Below are 8,643 nucleotides of genomic sequence, written 5' to 3' on the forward strand. Positions count from 1 at the left end.
GAGGTAAGGTATATACCAGACGCTGCGCACGCGTTCACGGCTCAGTGACTCAGCCTTTTTTGCCCGAGTGATAAGCGCTGGAAATTAGTCTATAGTCTGGGACAAGTTTGCAAAATAACAAAACCTCAGTGTACAGGGTGTCGCAAAAAAAAAAAAAATTACAAAGTTTTTTTTTGTTGTTGGTTTTTTTTTTTTTTTTTTTTTTTTTTACCGCAAAAATAAACGAAGCATCGCAAAACGCTCATTCTCCGCCCAAAGGTAGCGCTAGAAGTCACAACCAGATGCCAAAGTTTCAGCCCGACCCGATAACTTAATCAAAAGTTATAAGTGATTTTCTGGAAATTTCAATGGGAAAATGGAGCCCATATTTTAGCCCGTTTTCGGTTTCTAGTGCCATAGAGCCCCATGTATTCAAAAACTCCGTCGGCCGCCATTTTCCCATTGAAATTTTTAGAAAATCATTTATAACTTTTGATTAACGTATCGGATCGGGCTGAAACTCTGGCATCTGGTTGTGACCCCTAGCGATACCTTTGGACGGAGAATGAGTGTTCGGCGATGCTCATAGTTTATTTTTGCTGTAAAAAAAAAAAAAACACTATTTTTTTTTTGTGTGTGTGTGACACTCTGTACTTTTCGCACCACCCTTTTTCTTTCAACACACACACACACAAAAGTTAGCTTGAACTATTGTTTGGAAGGCAATAGTTCCTTTAAAATTGTAACGAGATACATCGGCCGCAGGATACCAGGAATATATGACCGAAAAAATGTACTTCCACATAGGAATACAATATTTACTTGAAAAATTGCATCGCGATAAAGAAATATAAATACAAAATGCATTTCTGAAATACTATCGCGATAATATTTATATCCTGATACTGCCCATCCCTGCTGCCAACAACTTGGCTGAAACATCCTTTAGCGACAGTGAGCGTTTTAGATTAAACTATTAGGTGTCGCCCCAACCTTTTATTGGCGAACAGTTTCCGTCGTCTTCTGTTTGTAGATCTCGGGTATCTCGCACCTACGTATGGTTTATTATCTGGAATAAAGCGGGCAGGCCACCGGACGTTTATATTTTGCTTTTCATCTGGTGACAATGGCACCTGGCGAATCCCACCTGCTCCGCAATCGCCCGATAAAAGCCTACCGCTCAATGAAGAGTTGCACGACTCCTTGTCTTATCGCTTCCCTTGCACCCAAAAAATCAGCATTACTGCAACGAAGCACTTCGAAGGTTTTTCGTATGTTTCCACAGGAACTTCGGGGATCGAACCAAGTACAAATCGAATATTCGCTCAATGTAAGGGTTTTCAAATGTAGAATGAAATATTCCGCAAATAAAATATGCAAATGCTTTGTTAAAACTATTAACTATTTAGCTGACTTTTCAAACAAGTTTCCCCAATACTTCATTCAGGTCAGATAGGCAATCTTATTTTACTTTATTTTTAATCAAATATTATAATATTTTTACATAAAATATTTCTATATTAGACTTTAGAAGGTATTAAAAATAAAACATTAAAAGAACTTGTAGCTATAAAATATGTTTTATATATTGAAATTTAGTAAGAAATGGAACATTAATATAAGTTTTATTTTTTAAGAAAATAAAATAATAATACAAGATTAATTTTAAGATTCCCCACAAAAAAAAAAAAACAAGTTTTCTAATAATTAAAAAAAAAGAAATAGGAGAGAGCCTTGCTTTTCGGGAAGTTTGAACGAAGCTGCCAAGAATAAGAGCTCAGTTCTGGTTGTAGAAACCCGAATCGCCTTTTTGTGCGTTGGTAGAAAGCAGTGGGCCCTATTTTTCGTTTGCAAACGAAAATACATGCTGCTTGCCAACAAGCCCGCGTGTGCCCACACTACGCGTGCGCAGCAACAAAATTCACGTGAGATGAAGCGCCTGCCCTTACGCAGTGCCAAAGGTATAGCGCCACCCTAGTGGTGTGACACCGAGAGTCGAGTTAAGGCCCATTCACACTCTTGCGACCGAGTACGAGATCTCTTACAACTTCTTAAATGTTTCTAGAATGAGGGGACACACTGACATTGTGGCGCCATCTATGCGGTGACCCTAGAACTGCATTTCACAAAAGCGAAGGTTTTGCGGGATTTCCGAGGTCAAATGTGCGTAATACCCATAGAAAGGCTCGTTTATAACATTGACAAAAGTTTTTCGAGCCAGAAAAGAAAGGATATTGCGCGAGAAATAAAAAAAAAATATGCCGGACCGCCGAGTTTACACTGCTTCCCAATAGATGGCGCCAGTGTGTTCTCTGGTTTAAGAAGTTTTAAGGAACCCAGGTTTAAGAGGTCGCAAGCAGTCGCAAGAGTGTGAACGGGCCTTTAGTGGTAAGCTATAGTCCGTTGAAACTCAAGAAGGTAGGGGCGAGGGAGGAGGAAGCAGACGGAAGACTGGAGAAGAGAGGGGAAAACCTCCTCTCCTCACCAGCCTTCTGCCTGCTTCCTCCTTCCCGGCCTTACTTTCCCTCGCCCTACCTTCTTGAGTTGCAACGGACTGTAGGGTAGTTCCTTGTTTTCTCTAAATACCGATAGACCCCGAAAACTAACCCCCGAGTCGGTTTCATCGAAATCCGAAGAAAACCAAAAACGCCCGAATTTAGAGCTGCCATTTGAATAGGAAAAGCCCAAGCTTCGTGCTCAACGCAAAATAAAGATCTACGGAGAGAGGTTTTCTTCGCACGAATCTTGGGCTTTTCCTATTCAAATGGTAGCCCTAAATTCGGGCGTTTTCGGTTTTCTTCGCTAGTACCCGGAACACAAACCCTAATGAATTAGCTGTCTGTGGGGCTGCTAGCTTTCCTCGAAATCAAACCCCGTCTCTCATATCATTATTTCATCGGTATACCGGCTGGTTTTCAAGCATTCGGTCTCGCGCATGTTACCTGCAGTTCGGAAACCCATTTTCTATTTTCCTCCCCAATAAACACCGATTTTTTTTTTTTTGTCCGACACCGAAATTGATACTGAAAAGCACCGCGCCTGTGGAAAAAAAAAACAAAAAAAAAACGAAAAGACAGGCCCGAATGCGACGATAAATATACACCGAAAACACGGAATCCTAGTGATAACATATCTTGGAGAAACGCTTCTCTCCGTAAAGGCCTTTACGGAGAGAAGCGTTTCATAAACTTGCGTTGAGTCCAACTAGGGTTCCTGTATAGCTACCTAGAGTTGCGCATTCGGCCTCGGCGAGTGGCCGTAGCGCCGGCTTCCCCGCACACCCTGGATGCTTTGCTCCTCACGTGACTAAATTTGGCGAATAGCGGCGCCGCGCGCGCCGCCGCGCGTGGAAAACAGGAGAGGAGGAAAAGGAGGCGGAAAGCAGGGAAACATACGCCGGGGCGCGAGAAACGTCGGCGGAGCGACCGCAAAGGTGGCTTTCTTGCACGCCACCGGATGCTTTGCTCCTCACGTGATGGATCTCGGCGAATAGCGGCGTGGCGGCGCGGGGAAAACAAATGCGCAACTCTGGCTCCCGTAGGGAGCCTATACAAGAACTCTAAGTCCAACCGAATGCGAGGGTTGCTAAGGCAGCAACTGCGTCGGCTGCAGGGAAGCCACCTTTGTCAGGCATCACGCCTTTATCTCTGCCCCCTACGCGGCAAACCCGCGAAACAAATAAAGAAAAAAAAAAAACACGTTTTTTTTTGTTTGATGGAGCCGACGCCTCTGTTGTTATAGCAACCCTCGCACACAGCCGAACTCAACGTGAGTGTGTGAACCGCCCCATGAGGGCAACGAGAGCAGAAGCGGTTGTGAAGTGAGACGATTTTTGTGTGCGGCTTGAATCGTTGTTGTGGCGCTTAGCACTGGCCACACATACCTACAAAAAGTGTATCGGTACGAAGCAATTCTAGATGGTCATCTTGCTGAGCACTGTGAGCGTTGTGGGTGCGAATTGCTTCTGAAAATGACGAAGTTCTTGAAGGGAACGAAGGGCAAGACGGAGAGAGAAATAATAGTGGCGTTTTTAACAGGAAGGCGAGTATGTCAGCATGGTCTTCGGTGTGTCTCATTGACAAAGAAGTATCTTTTGTTAAGGGTTTTATTTCATACTATTGGCGCGTGCTAGATAAGTATTTTAATGTAGAATCTTTGTATTTGATTTATCTGAGTTTCGGGGTTTCTTTTCCGCAGGCAATGGTATATGCTGCTTCCCAGGCGAAAATCAGTTCACTTCCAGCTGGATTATGGAACTGGAAATGAGGCAGTCCAGCTGGGTTCCAGCTGGGTCCAGCTGGATTCCAGCTGGGTCTAGCTGGATTCCAGCTGGATTCCAGCTGGATTCCAGCTGGGTCCAGCTGGGTCCAGCTGGGTTCCAGTTGGGTCCAGCTGGGCTGCCTCATTTCCAGTTCCATGATCCAGCTGGAAGTGGACCGATTTTCGCTTGGGTTGGTATGATGTTCCAATAAACTTAGTTGAAGCACTGTCGTATGTGTGCCTTTTCGTCTTTGTTCAGTTTGGGCTATTTTATTAATGTCGATATTTACGCCGGTGTATATGAGGTTCTGTGGTTAAACATGGTTAAACCCCTAGAGTTCCAGTCACATATCACCCTTTTTTTTTATCTTGTTTTACTAACTCGCGAGCGTTCATTTTCTCTGGATTTCGCTCATCACTGCGTTTCAATTTCCTAGAACCGAAGCAGCGAGAGCTTTCTGCTCTCAGTGGCTTGTGCGGTATACCTCAGTGCGCGGGACTACGCATCGTTCAATTCCCCTTTGAATAAGAAACCAAAATCGACACAACACCACAATATAAATGCCTCTACAATTTACTTTTAAAATCACCTACTCATCAGAAAGATGAAAGCTACTGCCGCCTCTTGAAGTACTGAATCTTAATTTAGTCTAGAATGAGAATAGTTTCTTTGAAATGCACACGATCTACCCGTCGTCTGGAGCCCAGGAGACTTTCCAGTGGCTGTAAGCAGTAGATAGTATATGAAGAAGGAGTCAACGCAGAAAAGCCAACGTCATCTGCCAGTTATGGTGCCTGTTTGCCGTGAACTTATAATGACTCAGAAATTAAACTGATAATTTTCTTTCGTGTCCACGACAAATCCACGAGCTTAGACTGACTTCCTTTTTAGCGGTGTATGCCATTTTGTTCATATTAGTTACCGGATACATAATTCAAGGCTTGCTTCAAGTAGCGGCCGTCATTTCAAACAGGCTTTTGCGTTTTCAGAACCTAATTTTACGTTGTTTTTTTAAAGCATTTGGCTTTTTCGCTTCATTGGCCGTACTCTTTTTCTTTTTTTGCTCATTACGATCGTTTTGCATGCTCTGTTTTCTAGCACATTTTCTAGTAATATTGCGTCTTTGAACCAATGGTGACTTTGAGTCTGAGCTTGCCATATATGTAAAATTCACATATATCTATATGTGCAGTGGCGTCGCAAGTATTCCGGAGGGGGGTGGGGGGGGGGGGGGGGGGGGCAACATAAATTGGGGAGTGGGGCTGCAATGAAACAGTTGGGACAATATGGAATTATAAACACAAAACACTCACAAACGTTTCAGCTCTGGAAAAATTAATTTTCTCCCGTGTTAATGTCTTCAAACAGCGTGAAATAAGGAAGAGCTTAATGGTTCCCAAAACGGCTCGTCGTTCGGCCGTCTTGAGCACGAACTTTCTCATAATAGGTTGAGATCAAGTTTTGCTGCTCGCTCACTATTTACGCCCAGAAGTATCACCTGAGCGAGTCGCTTTTGTGACATGGTAGCTCTGAAGTAATTCTTGATACGCCGGAGCGCGCTGAAGCTTCGTTCAGCCGGTGACGGCCGCCGACGCTGGCACATTACAAGTGCGGCAAGGCGCACAGTGCCGGATTCAGAGGGAAGTTCGGACGTCCTGACCCCCCCTCTTGAATTCCTTATGTGTAAAATTTGACGGTATGGAAAAGGGAGGGGGGGGGGGGGGGGGCATGCTTTTTCAGTTAAAGGGACCATGAAATGACTTTTTTACTTTTTCCAGATAACCTTTACATTAAACCGTCAATGTTCACTGAATGCCGAACAGGCATCCGTTTTCGTCTCGGTTTATTAACTTCTACACAAAAAATTAATGAAATATCGACTTTTTCTTGACCGCAAAACAAGCCGTGACGTACGCTATTTCCGGAACCGGAACTTCTCTCGGCAGTAGGCAGGGTTGCCACTGGTGGCTACTTTTCGCCAAATTGGCTACTTTTGGGGGCGCTTGGCTACCAAAAATTACGCTTGGCGATCTGGCGAATTTTTGGCTACTTTCGGCGGCTCGTTGCGGCTCTTAGCAGTATCGCACGTACAGACACGTTTCCAGGCCAAAGCATGCTCGTTCTGCAAATTTTAAACGCTGTAAACGGGCAGGCTGGCGGAAGTAATAAAGAAACATGGAGCATTCACCTGGTCAGGGGCAAATCCAGAACACCTTTTTTTTTTTTTGGGGGGGGGGGCGGAAAATTTTTAAGGATACTATGGGAGGGAGGGGGGTCAGCTTTGTTTGGGGGAAAGGCGGCCGCCCTCGTCGCTCCCCCCCCCCCCCCCCCCCCCCCCCCCTCCCCCCTAGAATCCGCCACTGCCTAAATTCTGCACAAGCTGACCTCGGGGAAGCCTTTCCAGAACTGTTTGCCGCTAGCGGACTGCCTCCCCAAAAGCAACTTTGCATTCGAGAACGATGCTTTGGTTTTAAATAAAATGGCTAGTCAACTGCAAACGCGCATTCTTAACACAACATTTGCACTCTGCAGGCTTCAAGCAATAAGATCGGAGGTTGAAATGGGGCTCAATGCTTGCAGGGAAATTTTTAGTTTGCCTTCTCACCTTTTCAGCACCTTTAGGAATGAGCTAGAAGCGGAGATCCGACTACTGTGTCTCGTTTGACTTTTTGTGGCTCGTCTCGTTTGTGGCTTTTGCCACAAACGAGACGAGCCCTGTGTTAAGCTTTTGGTATCAAGCACTGGTTTTCACGGATGCTGCCGCTATATGCCCCTTCCCAGGAGTAACCGCAGGCGCCGCAAAGATCCTGACGCTTCCAGTCTCAAATGCCGAAGCAGAGAGAGTTTTCTCCCAGCGCTGACTAAAACGGAACTTCGCAAGTGTGGCCACCGACTGCAGCAGAAGACATCATCTACATACATGATCCCAGATAAAATGCTCCAGAAAATGACTGCAAATCATTCTGGGGCAGCAGCATCTACTAGCACTTTGCTGCAGTGTTTGATATTAGTTTGAAGTGCTTCACCCTCACGCTTGTAAACTTCTGTACGGCCGGCATGAGTGTGCAGTAAACTCAAGACTCCTAGTTATTAACCTTTAATATAGTGTTCGCTACTTCTCTTTTTTTTTTTTATACATTTTTATTGTACATATTTGGTGTGGCGACTTTTTTGGCGAAATCTCAAATAGAATGGTTATTTTTGGCTACTTTCTGCACGTGATTTGGCTACTTTGACTCCAAACCCAGTGGCAACCCTGGCAGTAGGAGATGGGAGAATTAGCGGCGACGAGTTGGGGTGCGCCGGTAGGTTTTACTGCGCCCATGTCACCGATGTATTTTCTGAATCGGCGCCTCTCATCGCCGCATCGCAGCTGAGCGAAATTCAACGAGATATGTTGCGCTACAGCGACAGCATGGGACTAGTCCCATACACCGGTATGCCTGTTTGGAAGTGCAGCGAGTCTTCCGGTGAAGACTCCAGAATTCAACCCAACTGTAATTGTTGGCAAAAGGCGGCCAGTGTCAGTCGTTTGCAAAGCGACGTAGATGGAAACAAATTGCCGCGCCGTTTTTCGCGGTCTCGGAGATGCAGGAGCGAGCCGACGTTAAAAAAGATACGTTTGAACTACGAGTGTCAGCAAGAGCCACGTAAATACCTGTTAACACTCGGAGCGGACGCGCGCGTTTGATGGAAGTGCTGTATTCGCGCTGTTGGTAAGCGCTTCGGGACCGATCTTTTACGATTGCAACTCGATACTGACGCGACACTCGGCAAAGAAAGGTTGGACCGGTATTGCACGTATACCTCTCACGAACTGTTACAGCTCGACAGTGACGTGCAGTCTGTCAGGATAAAAATGGCATACCAATAACAAAGTGTACATACCGTGTTACGAAGGTAATCCATACAGCGTTTATTTCAGCTCTATATCACACAAAACAAGAAGAGAGAATCGACGAGGGTCCCTTTTCGACGAGTGTTCGTCAACACTGCCTCGGAAAACAAGGGGAAGAGATTGACCTCACCTCTTAACGTAAAATTGAGGTCAGCGATCAAACTATTATACGGGAAGGGTCCACAAGGGTACCCCACAAGGGTAGCGCGGGCATATTCCATTCAGCACGCCAGCCGGTCGCAGGCAGACAGACGGTCTTGCGACGAAGCAACGCTGGCAACGCTGCGCCGAGTCGGAGTGCCTGCTAGGCCTATATTCTGAGAGCTTCGTCAGAGCAAGATTCGCGGCTGTTGTCGCTCTTCTCGGGTGTTTGTGGATCCAGCGTTCTTGTTCGTCGTGGTCTGTTTTAAGTACATTTTTTTCTTGCTGCTTGAAGTCGGCACGCGCGAGATGAACACGTAGAAAATAAACGTTCAGTCAGTCAGAGTTTTGAGAGGAACGAAAC

Source organism: Ixodes scapularis, unplaced genomic scaffold, assembly GCF_016920785.2.
Source record: "Ixodes scapularis isolate PalLabHiFi unplaced genomic scaffold, ASM1692078v2 PGA_scaffold2__306_contigs__length_199485367, whole genome shotgun sequence".
In the NCBI taxonomy this organism is placed as follows: domain Eukaryota; kingdom Metazoa; phylum Arthropoda; class Arachnida; order Ixodida; family Ixodidae; genus Ixodes; species Ixodes scapularis.